The sequence below is a fragment of the Physcomitrium patens genome, chromosome 1 (assembly GCF_059467195.1).
Source record: "Physcomitrium patens ecotype Gransden chromosome 1, ASM5946719v1, whole genome shotgun sequence".
NCBI classification, from domain to species: domain Eukaryota; kingdom Viridiplantae; phylum Streptophyta; class Bryopsida; order Funariales; family Funariaceae; genus Physcomitrium; species Physcomitrium patens.
This window is the reverse complement of record NC_143410.1, coordinates 27,771,151-27,784,636: the sequence shown is the minus strand read 5'-3', so window position 1 is coordinate 27,784,636 and position 13,486 is coordinate 27,771,151.

Sequence of the window (13,486 nt, the reverse complement as noted above, 5' to 3'; positions counted from 1 at the left end):
AGGCACAAAACCGTACTTTGACGGCTACTCAAGGGTTCTTTGGGAGAAAGAAGAGGCGAATTAGAGAGAAGACTTGTGGAGGGATTTTTGAGAGGTCATTTCGTATCATTTGGATCAGTATTATATTTTTGAGGGATTTTCAAAGCGAGTGTTGTTCTCTGTGAATTCAGATCTTTGAGAAATAAAACCAGTTTACAAATTTTTGGATTTTGTATCTTTTGTAGCATTTTTACGGGTGAAAATTTAGAGACTTATTGGAATGATTGTTGTGAATGTGTGTAAGAGATTTGAAGTCAATCGAATGGCTAGATCGATACATATAAAGGTTTTTGTAGGCTACGGTCTTGGGATTTAGGGTTTTGAGAACTAGTAAGGTTTTCTTAGATATCTAGCAATCCGATAGTTAGATTGGAGAGATTTTTGGTTTTAACAATAGAAGACTTGATTTCTTATATGCAAGTAAAATTTGGAAGCAATCGAACCTTGAAAAAGAGAGATATTAGTGCTAGAAGTTGGCATCAAGATTGAAGAAGGAGAGACTAGCCGACATCCAAGCGGAATTTTGAGGTCACCAACTAATTGGTAAGTGCGATTTTCTTCAAAATTTGTGTGCTGATTTCTAACTTAAACTCCAAGAAGTGTGCAAATTTTGAATTAGAATCAACGGTTCAATCTTTAGTTATTTAATTTTCAAATTTGTGATTAGGATTTGATTTGGAGTAGGATTTGATTAAGATTTAGGGTTAAGGTTTGGTTAGGATTTGGTTTAGGATTTAGGATTTGATTTAGGATTTAGGATTTGATTAAGGTTAGGATTTGGTTAGGATTTGACTAGGATTTGACTAGGATTTGACTAGGATTTGACTAGGGTTTGTTTAGGATTTGGAATTGATTTGGATTTGTTAGTGTTAGGTTTTGTCTAAGATTTGACTAGGATATGTTTAGGATTTAGGGTTTATCTAGGATTTGATTAAGATTGGATTAGGATCAGGGTTTGGTTAGAATTTAAGGTTTATTTAAATTTTTGTTAGGATTTGACTAAGTTTTCTTTAATATTCTTTTATATTTCTTTAGGATTTCCTTGTGTTTCTTTTATAACTTCAATAAAATTTAATTGAGCTTGTTTAATGTTTGATTATGATTATTAATATTTAATTGTAATTTCTCTATAATCATATTGGATTGTTAGGACCTTTTGTTACAATTTTCTTTTACCTTCAACAGCCAGGTGCTCGGTGCATTCTCAAGCAAGACTTCATGTAATACGACAATGTGATTGAAAGCAATGAACAATTATACATGCTACAAATATGTGGCAATACTATCTATTGGAGAAACCAATGGTTGTTCAAATTGACCATCAATTCTTGCTACATGATTTGCATCTAGAAAATCTGAATTCGTGGCATCATCGTTGTAAAAAACAGTTGCAGCTTTTTTATATCTAGCTTGAATATAAGTAAGGGCAATAACATACTATGCTAGACAGCTTATCAGGAAGACCACATTTGAAGGATAAATCGAAAGATAAGGCAAAAGTTGCTACTATTAGTAGTATCATTTCAAATCTAATCAAAGAGGCAAAATAGAAGGAAGCTATTCATTAGAATACTTATTTCAAGATAGTTAGCGATCGACTGAATGTGGATAATATATAGTATGAAGATTATACTATTAGTGATGGTTTACTCTATTTTAAGAAGTAAATTAATATATCCAATAATACTATACTCCAGATGTACATAATTTAAGAGGGACATGACATCCCAATTTCTAGACATTTGGAATGAAAAAAGATTTTAGAATGGATCTCATAGACATAGTTTTGGACAAGTTTGGATCGTGATGATCAAGCCTTTGTACGCTGTCGTGTTGTAATACTAGTATACAGTGAAAATAAAAAAAAAGGGGAATTTTATTAATATTCAGTTACCTCGAATATTGGGAGCATCAACCAACTCCAGTACAAATACTGAGTGGTCAGGTTCAGTCACTCCGTTACAGTCAGCCGAGGCATACTGAAATGCTCCATTCGATTCCAATAACGAAAGTCAGCAAGAAGAAAAGGACCTATTCACACGACGGGTTCGAGGAGCCAATTGGATCCAATTTCGATAATCCAATCCGGGTCCTCTTATCCAATATGAGACCTGAATTGGCCGGTCAATCCAATGCAGTCTAATTACTGGAAATCCAGGTCTTACTACGGGTCTTAGCCAATCTGACGCGAGGACCAATTTGACCCAATTACGGGAACATCCAGGTTACTACGGGCATCTTTCCCAATATAGGACCTGAATTGATCGGGCGACTCAATGCAGTCTAATTACGAGAAATCCAGGTCTTACTACGGGTCTTAGCCAATCTAACGCGAAGACCAATTTGATCCAATTACGGGAACATCCAGGTTACTACGGGCATCTTTCCCAATATAGGACCTGAATTGGTCGGGCGACTCAATGTAGTCCCGATTACGGGGTTCGATTCTGTTTCAGGTTGTCCTGTTCTCTGTGCCGTTTCAGAGAACGTTGTTTTCGGTAAATGGATTTCTTAAAGGCAAAAACGGAGGAGAAAGCTTGATGGCGAGAGCCAATTTCGGATCCAAGCTTGAGGTGGGAGCCAATTCCGGATCTAAGATGGAAGATTGAAGAAATTCAGAGGATAAGGTTAGGTGGGATATAGTTTTGATGGGAGAGGTTTTTTTTTGGGGGAATCGGGGGGGAGCTAGTTTTCAAGCTTTTACAAGGTTACCAGTTTGGTTTTTTTCAGGGGAGGTTTATTTGAAGATCAAGGGAATTAGAGAGAGGAGCTTCATGCTTCGGGTCGGGGAAGGAAAGACATAGAATTTGGATTTTTCTTCTTCGTAGAGTTTTGGGAAGACTGAGGCAATCGCTGCTGAAGTCAGTGTTGTAATGGTGAATCGGGATTTTTAAATGAAGTGGGTTTGAATACTCTTGACTGTTTTGTAAAATCGAGTTACGTCTGTGATTGAAGGATTAAAGGGGTGTCTATAGGATTGAGTATGCGGAGTGAATGAAATTTATTGGATTAATCTAACAGGACAGTCAGTGGATACAAGATCGTAAGTACAAAGGGGTATTGAAGATTAACAGTTTGGGTTGTTCGAGGTTCTCTGTAACGTCTAGAGACCTATCGGTTGGGAAAAAAAAAAAAAAAAAAAAGACTTCGACAAGCAGACGAAGAGCATCCGTATAGATTTACGGTACATTGTTGCAGTCGTTTATATTCCAGTAGTCAAAAACTGATAGACTGCTTGACTATCGGCGAATCTCCATACTACCTTCTACAGCCAGATGCCCGGCGCATTCTCGAGCAGGAAAGCACGTAATACGACATAAGTGGTGAACCCGACGTGAAAGCTTGAGGTAGAAGGTATTGGATTTCGGTTGATTTTATATTTATTTTTATGGAAAACGAAAATAAAAATTTTGAAGGATTTTTGGGAGAAGTTTCTGGTGGGGAGTCTTCTAAAGGACAAGGTATGCACATGGATCTATCTATTGCTAGTTTGTTTCAAGCCTTCTCATTGTCAATGCAGCAACAGCAAAGCAATGATCGAAAGGAAGCTTTGGCAACCAAAGCATTGCAAGCAGTGGTCAATAAAATTGATCAATTTGATGGGAGGAATATTTCAAGGTATTTAAGATGTTATGTTCGTGAAATAGAATTAAATTGGGTTTCTGAGAAGAAAATGGTTGCACTATTTGGACTTGCCACGATACCAGAGATAAGGGACCACATTACATCGATTACGGATCGTTGTGGGAATTCATGGGAGGATTTTTTACATGCATTGAAAGACGAATATTTCTTGGAAGATGCTGATCGCATTACTAAGAAGCTGTTTCTGGGATGGATTGAACGGCCCAATAAGAATTTGCAAGCAACAGAGCTACTAAGGGAATTTGAGAGGCAGTACTCTCAATTATTGAAGGTAGAAAAATTGACATTGGAGCCGAACAAAGTTGATCTATTTCTTCAAGCTGCTGATGGAGAATTGCAAGAGAAATTAGAACCCCTTCTTGAAGACAAAGAAGAAGATGAAGGATTGACAACGAAGTGGAAGAACGTTGAAGATGCGGTGGGGTTGCTTACAAAAAAAGAAAAGAGGAAGGATAGGAGCAATATTCCAAAAACAGTACAAGCATCCAAAGCTCCAGTACGTACAACACCACCGACAATGCCTACAGTTCAACCTTCGACATCTTTGTCAAAGAAAGCAGATATGGGTATGGAAGAAATTATACGAGGAATGCGAGATCTTCAAATCAAATTGGCAAGACTTGAAGAGAATACTTCTATAAACAATTCGAAGAATGTTTCAAAACAAGGATATGTACAAAGATGCATTTGGTGTGATGATGCTTCACACACTAGAAAAGATTGCAATGAATTTAATAATATGATACGGCAAAGAATTATTTGCTAGAAAGATGGGAAGATAGTATTGAAAGATAGGGAGGATCTTCTTCAAACTAATTTTGGCAAGGGAGGAATGAGAGCATTGGTTCAAGATTACTTAAAAGAGCATGAAACAGTAGTACGAGAAAGTGCAAGTTATGGTGCTAGAGTAGATGATGAAATTGGTGGGAGTACGGAAACTAGTGAGTTTTGGGCTTCTGCCGTTTCTACAATGCAAGAAGAGAAATTACCTCGAGAAGCGTTATTGAGAATTGCAGCTACAATACGAGGAAGAACAGGTTGGGAGGATCCTGTTGAGTCTCTTTCAGTTCATGCATATATTGCTAAGAGCCAACATGAAGCTTTGATGGAAGAAAAAAGACGAGGAAATTTTGATGATACTAGAGAAGGAAATTCTTTTAAGAGGCAAACTCGAGGAGACAAGGCTCGGGAGGCAGCTTCACAAGAATTTTCTGTAAAGGATACCTCAGCATCATTGGGAGAAAAAACAACAGAGACAAAAGATAAGGGCAAATCAATTGCTTATAAGCTACTTTCTGACATTGAAGCGGCAACAAATTTGAAAGGGATGTTGGAAGAACGTATATTAAACGCTAAGGTGGAATTCACATTGAAAGAAGTCTTGGGAATTGCAAAGAAGGAGTTTCATGATGTTATCATTGACAGCATTAAGCGAAAGAGGCAATTAATGAGCGAAACTGGAATGAGTCATGCTATTGATGCAAGAATATGTAGAGATGAAGAAGAGGTTGATATTGGTTACGAGCAACCAACAAATGAAAAGAATGGATATAATTAGCGAGTACGTTTCGAAGATTCTAGTGACAAGGAAATGGAAACTTTGAGCCATTATACTCGAAAGCATTGGGCAAGGGCAACTACTGAGGTATTGGTGAAGGTAGGAGATATAGAAGAACCAATAGTTGCTTTGGTGGACCATGGTTCTGAAATAAATCTCATGTCTAAAGATCTTTATAAGAAGCAAAAATGGCCAATTGATATGGAACATGGATGGGCAATACGAGCAGCTAATAATACACGAGGTGAATTATATGGAGCTTGTCCAGATGTCAAAATTCGGATTGGGGATGTTGCGACGGAGCAACATTTCTTCGTTCAAGATACAACGTCTTATCCGTTGATTTTAGGACAACCTTATATTACGGCAACACGGATGGAAATAAAGGTACTTGATGATGGTTCTGCTTATGCAAGGGTACGGAGCGAAGATGGGAGGAAAGCTGTATAATTTCTAACAGTACCTCCTAACCATGAACGGAATCGAGATAGGTTGAGGGAGAAACCATTGCCAAAGATTGTTGAAGGATTTAAGGATTTTGGGGAGGTACCACTGTAAAGCGAGATTATGGAGGTACAAAAGAGGAGGTACTCTCATGAGATGAAGGTGCCTTTGATGCGAGTTTTATTAGTATATTCGAGAATGGAAATATTATGTATAAGAAAGTTGATGATTTTAAAAGAAAAGAAAGAAAAAGATTATATGATATTGAAGGACAGTTACGCAAGATAGGTACATTGCAAGATGATGAGAGGATTTTGGGTGTTTATGAAGAAAATGGACTGGAAGATTCATTGGAATTGATTACATCTATTGGGTTAGGGGATAATGATAAGATTGTTGAGATTCATTCGAGAGAGGTTTATACCATGCTTGAATCTTTTCAAGCACCAGAAGTCACAGTAGAGACGAGATATAAAACGGCAGATAAGAAGGTAAAGCCTGTTGCCGGACCATTACCAGAGGATTCTAAAGAACAAATGGGAGAAGCATCAAAAGAAGCAAGTTTAAGAGATCCAATGAGTATTGGACATTAGTTTACTGAAGAGACTTTTGAAGAATTGAAGATTAGTTCTGATGGTTCTTTATTACCGGAGGAAATTACTTGCTTCAAAAAGATGTTGGCTAAACAAGGTAGATCGTTTGCCTTCGAATCTCATGAAATTGGGTGTGTGGATCCAAATATTATAACACCTATGGTTATCTTCACTGTACCACATGTACCTTGGAATCTAAGATCGATTCCAGTACCGAGGGCACATTTACCTAAATTGGTGGAACTATTGAAAGAAAAGATAAAGATGAAAATATTAGAACCTTCATTTGCGCCGTATTCTAGTCGATGGTTTACGGTACCTAAGTAGAATGGGTCACTGCGGTTTATTCAAGATATGCAGCCGGTGAATGCTGTAACTGTCAAGAATGCAGGAATTGGACCTATTGTGGATGAATTTGCTGAGGTGTTTGCGGGAAGGGCGATCTATTCAATGGGTGATTTGTATTCAGGTTATTATCAATTTCAACTTGCCGAAGGAAGTAGAGATATGACAACGATGAGAACACCGCTTAGATTGGTTAGAATGTGCACTCTCCCTCAAGGCGCGACCAACTCAGTTGCGCATATGATGAATGGGATGAATAAGGTATTGAGAGATTTTATTCCGGAAAAGACTATGCCTTTTCTGGATGATGTTCCAATAAAAGGGTGCAGAGAAGGAGACAAGGATGAAACTTTAGATACGAGGGGGTGTCGCAGATATGTTGTTGATCATATACAAGATTGTGAAAAGATTTTAACTCGGCTTAGAGAAGTTCATCTTACATTATCGGGTATGAAGTCCATATTTGGAGTGCGAGAGGTTGTAATTGTTGGACATTTATGCGGATCTTACGGAAGAAAACCAGATCCGACTAAAGTTGATGCAATTGGAAGGATGAAAGAGGATTGTGGTTCTTTAACAGAGGTTCGCAGGTTTTTGGGTGCATGTGTATTTTATCGAATCTGGATCCCTTATTTTGCTCACATAGCGGATCCATTATATGAACTGTTACGCAAGGGTTACCGATTTGAATGGAAAGAAAGGCATATTCAAGCAATGCAAAGATTGAAGAAATTATTGATGTCACCTCCAATATTGAGGAAGGTTGATTATAAGTGCAATAGACCAGTGATTCTTACTGTAGACGCTAGTCCAATTGCCGTTGGATGGGCGGTGGGTCAAGATGATTCGAATGGGAATAGATTTGCAGTTCGATTTGGGGCTAAAGTTTTAAGTATTCGTCAGTGTGCATATTTGCAAGTCAAAAGAGAACTTTGGGGAGTTGTTTCGGCTATGAAAGCTGAAAAGGACTATTTGATTGGGGCAGTAGTAGTAATTGAAACAGATTGCTTGCCATTGCTTGGAATGATTATTAACTGTTCAACGCCAGATATTGCAATGTTGAGATGGATTGCTTATATTAAGTCACTAAATCCAGAATTTAAGCATATCACTGGAAAGGACAATTTAGTAGCAGACATGCTATCTCGAGCAAGATACGAGAGGGAGGATGAAATGGTTGAAGACATTGATGATGTCGGATTGAAATTCTATTCAATATCAAATCTCAACAGAGAAGACAAGCTATTTCTTGAAGAATCTTATGAAGGAGAATTATTGGATATTGGTCATTATTTGAATACCTTGTCTAAGCAGGAGAATTGGTCTACAAAAAAATTCAAACAAATAAGAAAAAAAACATATGGATTTTTACTTCGAGATGGATTCTTATGGAAGAGACCGAAGAAAGGAATTGGGATGCCACAACGAGTAATAGGCAAAAGGGAAGAAAAACTAAATTTATTAAAGGAGTTTCATGATAGTTTATGGGCAGGGCATAGAGGAATCTGGGCTACTTTTGCTAAACTCAAGGAACGATATTGGTGGAAAAATATGTATCGAGATGTGCTCTCATTTGTAGAGTCATGTGAAATCTGTCAATCGTATTCTAATATCCGACATCGAGATGGTCTTCATCCTACGTATCCTCTGGCTATTCATTTTAAATGGGTTGTTGATTTGGTTATTATGCCGGTTGGGTTATGGCAGATGAGATATTTGGTTTTAGCTCGTGAAGATTTATCAAATCAAGTAGAAGGAAGAGCATTGAGGACAAAATCTACAGAGAGGATTTGTAGGTTTTTGCTTGAAGATGTCATTTGCCGTTACGGGTGCGTAGGAAAAATCACTGCAGATCGTGGAGAATTAAATGCACAAGAAGCTCGTAAGTTCTTTGAAAAATGTGGAGTTAAACTATCACTGACTACTGCTTATAATCCGGAAGGGAATACAAAAAGCGAACGCAGTCACCCGCCGATTGTGAAAGCATTGGTTAAAGCTTGTAATGGGAAAGTTAAAGAGTGGCCACGGCTTTTGTCATTCGCATTATGGGCTGATCGAACAACACATAGTTCGGTGACAAGATATATGCCAGTAGAACTTATGACAGGTCAAAAACCAATTATGCCGATTGAAGAAAAGGTACTTACTTGGAGTATGCTACCATGGGAAGATGGATTGACAAGAGAAGAACTTCTGGCTATTAGGATTCGACAATTGGAGCAAAGAACGGAAGATGTCCAGATAGCATTGGAAAGGTTAAAAAGAGCAAGGTTACAAAACAAGGCGCGATTCGATAAGCAACATCGATTGAGACCAAAAGCAATCGAGGAAGGTGACTGGGTACTTGTTTATGACAATAGTCTGGATAATCAACATAGTACTTTGCGGAAATTTTCAAAACGTTGGTTTGGACCATATGTTGTAACAACTGTTCATGATAATGCGACTTACTCATTACGGGAGTTAGATGGTACAAAATTGAAAATACCAATTGCAGGGAAGCGAGTAAAAATATTTAAACGAAGACATGCAGAGATGAATATGGAAGACCTTAATGAAGGTACAGAGATTCCGTAGCAAGAAGATGAAAGTGATATGGATAATGAAGGTGATGAAGACGAACTGGACAAAGACGTAGGGGATATATTTTGAATCAAACAGCAATTGGGTAAATTGGTGCATACCGGAGGATGCACAGGTTCTGAGGCGGTGGATGTCGTGTTGTAACACGAGTATACAGTGAAAATAAAAAGAAAGGGGAATTTTATTAATATTCAGTTATCTCGAATATTGGGAGCATCAACCAACTCCAGTACAAATACTGAGTGGTCAGGTTCAGTCACTCCGTTACAGTCAGCCGAGGCATACTGAAATGCTCCATTCGATGCCAATAACGAGAGTCAGCAAGAAGAGAAGGACCTATTCACACGACGGGTTCGAGGAGCCAATTGGATCCAATTTCGATAATCCAATCCGGGTCTTCTTATCCAATATGAGACCTGAATTGGCCGGTCAATCCAATGCAGTCTAATTACTGGAAATCCAGGTCTTACTACGGATCTTAGCCAATCTGACGCGAGGACCAATTTGACCCAATTACGGGAACATCCAGGTTACTACGGGCATCTTTCCCAATATAGGACCTGAATTGGTCGGGCGACTCAATGCAGTCTAATTACGAGAAATCCAGGTCTTACTACGGGTCTTAGCCAATCTAACGCGAGGACCAATTTGACCCAATTATGGGAACATCCAGGTTACTACGGGCATCTTTCCCAATATAGGACCTGAATTGGTCGGGCGACTCAATGTGGTCCTGATTACGGGGTTTGATTCTGTTTCAGGCTGTCGTATTCTCTGTGCCGTTTCAGAGAACGTTGTTTTCGGTAAATGGATTTCTTAAAGGTAAAAACGGAGGAGAAAGCTTGACGGCGAGAGCCAATTTCGGATCCAAGCTTGAGGTGGGAGCCAATTCCGGATCTAAGACGGAAGATTGAAGAAATTCAGAGGATAAGGTTAGGTGGGATATAGTTTTGATGGGAGAGGTTTTTTTTTGGGGGAATCGGGGGGGGAGCTAGTTTTCAAGCTTTTGCAAGGTTACCAGTTTGGTTTTTTTCAGGGAAGGTTTTTCTGAAGATCAAGGGAATTAGAGAGAGGAGCTTCATGCTTCGGGTCGGGGAAGGAAAGACATTGAATTTGGATTTTTCTTCTTTGTAGAGTTTTGGGAAGACTGAGGCAATCGCTACTGAAGTCAGTGTTGTAATGGTGAATCGGGATTTTTAAATGAAGTGGGTTTGAATACTCTTGACTGTTTTGTAAAATCGAGTTACGTCTGTGATTGAAGGATTAAAGGGGTGTCTATAGGATTGAGTATGCGGAGTGAATGAAATTTATTGGATTAATCTAACAGGACAGTCAGTGGATACAAGATCGTAAGTACAAAGGGGTATTGAAGATTAACAGTTTGGGTTGTTCGGGATTCTCTGTAACGTCTAGAGACCTATCGGCTGGGAAAAAAAAAAAAAAAAAAAAGACTTCGACAAGCAGACGAAGAGCATCCGTATAGATTTACGGTACATTGTTGCAATCGTTTATATTCCAGTAGTCAAAAACTGATAGACTGCTTGACTATCGGCGAATCTCCATACTACCTTCTACAGCCAGACGCCCGGCGCGTTCTCGAGCAGGAAAGCACGTAATACGACAACGCTCTTACAAGTCATGTTAAAGTAATAATACATGCAATACAATATCTCCTAGATTATTGCAGCCAATTTCACTACATATGGTATATTGAGAGTAAGTGACTATGGATCTCATTATGTATTTGTTGGAGATGCCTCAATCATACCGCAATTACTGTCTTTACGGATCAACTCTCAAAGCAATTTTACTTGGCTGTGGTGCACTCAAATATTTATGCCTTAGTACTTATACTAGTCTTCTTTGGTTCTATCTTTCATCACTATAGATCACGTTATGTCATTATTTCAGATTGGGATCTATGCTTCATAGGAAGTTTTTGGCAAGCCTTGTTCAAGCTTCTAAGTATATGACTTGCCATATCTACAGCCTTCCATCTCTAAACAAATAGACAAATAGAGCATACAAATTGGACCTTAGAGGATATGCTATAGGCATTTGTGGTGGTTCATCATAATGATTGGAACGAATACTTAACACCCTTGGAGTTTGGTATAATGATAGTATTTAAGCAAGTATTAGTCATTCACTATTTCTTATTAATATTAATCAACATCTGATTATGCCACTAACTTTTTATTGTCCCATTGATATAAATAACCTGACAACAAAGGAATATATACAACTTACAAGAGGCAAGGCATTGCCTCCCTACTGCATAAAATTGAAAGAAGCAATATACGGAGAATTACCAAGAGCACAAGACCTTCTTGGAAGGTGATCAAGTATTACTCTGTAAAGCCAACTTGCTACTTGCTATATCAATCCAAATCTATAAATTAGCACCTCGGTGGATTGAACCTTTCCACATTCTATAGTGATTTCTGATATTGTATATTACCTTGAGCTTCTGCCACATATTTAGGTCCATCTAATCTTCCATGTTTTATAACTAAATATCAAGGACACAAACTAGAAGAAGATACATAAATTTATAGAATCTGTATAAAAAAAAAAAGTGAAAAAATAAGAAAAAAGTATGTATATTGAAGAGAGAATTAGAATAGCTATTTCCAAAGACTAGAAAATTTAAGACTCTTAAAACTAAACTAAAAGCAAGAAAAGAGGTAACAAGAGTGAGAAAGGCTTCACTCTTGCTTCTATATATACTATTTAATTAAGAACTATGTGGCGACATACTATTGGACCTCTAATACACCTCCAACTTGCAAGACACATGTTTAATTTGTAAGGCAAGTTTCTTAGGTGTACGCCATATGTCCAATTTGTACTACAAGTAGTCAATATGTCAACACGTGGCTTCTTTGTTGGCCAAGTTTTCAACCTACTAATCACCTATAGATATGTATAAGGATAAAGTAGCATCTATGAAGCTTTTAGAAAGCTTTCCACAAGATATTATCATATTTATCTACTTTGATTTACTTGTACCTATTCTTATTATCTAAATAATTATCAAGATAAATATATATTTATGTGATATTATCCCCCTTTCTAAAGACGAGTTCCACAATGAGCAGTGATTACATGTTGATAAAGTCTAAGATGTGTCAAACTGTATTTTCTATATACTTTGATTTTTGTTTCCTTTGAAGGTAGTTGATAGGTCCTTTCAACCATCGATAATGTCCCATACCAAGGCAAGAAGATCACCCTAATATTTGATCATTATTGAGGCCTTCATAACTTCTTTCAAATAAAACATTAGTAATACCATCAAAAATAGTTCCTACTTCTAAAAATATTACTAAATAGTTAGAGTCTCTTCCAAGGTCGTGGTACCAAATGCATTGTATCTTGCCATTTATTCAAGGAAGAACATGTCATTCTTGAGGATCTTCATCTCAATTTTGTCATCTCAAAGATTGTGATAGTCGCAATGTCTTGTCTGATAGCTCAATAAATGATAGCTTATGAGTTGAATCTGTTGATTGTTAATTTTCTATCTCCTAAGCACTAAAAAATTCAAAGAAACAATGATATAAGATAGAATGAAATCTCCATTGGTCTTCTTTTGCTTTGTAGCAAAGAATTTTTTGACTCTTCATCTTGGTTTTGATGGATATCATTCATAAAAAGCTTTTACTTTGGTTGATGCATTTGCTAGATTCATGGATGCTTCTTATGTCATTTCATTAATGTCATATCTACACCAACGTATTAGATATTCTAACCTATTTTGGAGTCGCCTTCAATCTAAGACTTCTTCCAACTCAAATTCTTTATTATTATCCACTTCTATAGGAAGTAGTTACATTTGTCTCTTTCCTTATATATCCATTGTTATGTATGGCTCAAATAAAGACACATGGAACACAAGATGGATTTTGATAGACTTTCGTCGTCAAGTTGTAACACGACTATATGGTAAAAATATAAATGGAAAAGATTCATTAATATTTAGTCATCTTAGATATTAGAAACAGTGGCCAATTCCAGTGCCAATATTTAGGGGCCAGTTAATGTCACCTCATTGCAAGCTGTACCATTGAATGTGACAACAGCATATGCTCCACTGGCAGCATCAAACCAAGTATCCTCCATACCAACTGGACAACCAGAATCATTTTCTAATCATACATGGAACAAGCCTAGTAGGTATATACCGATGGAGACACCCAATATGCCTAATGAGGGTGCAAGAAGATCACTTTGTTGTTTCCGTTGTAGACAGATTGGTCATTATGCTAGTGAATGT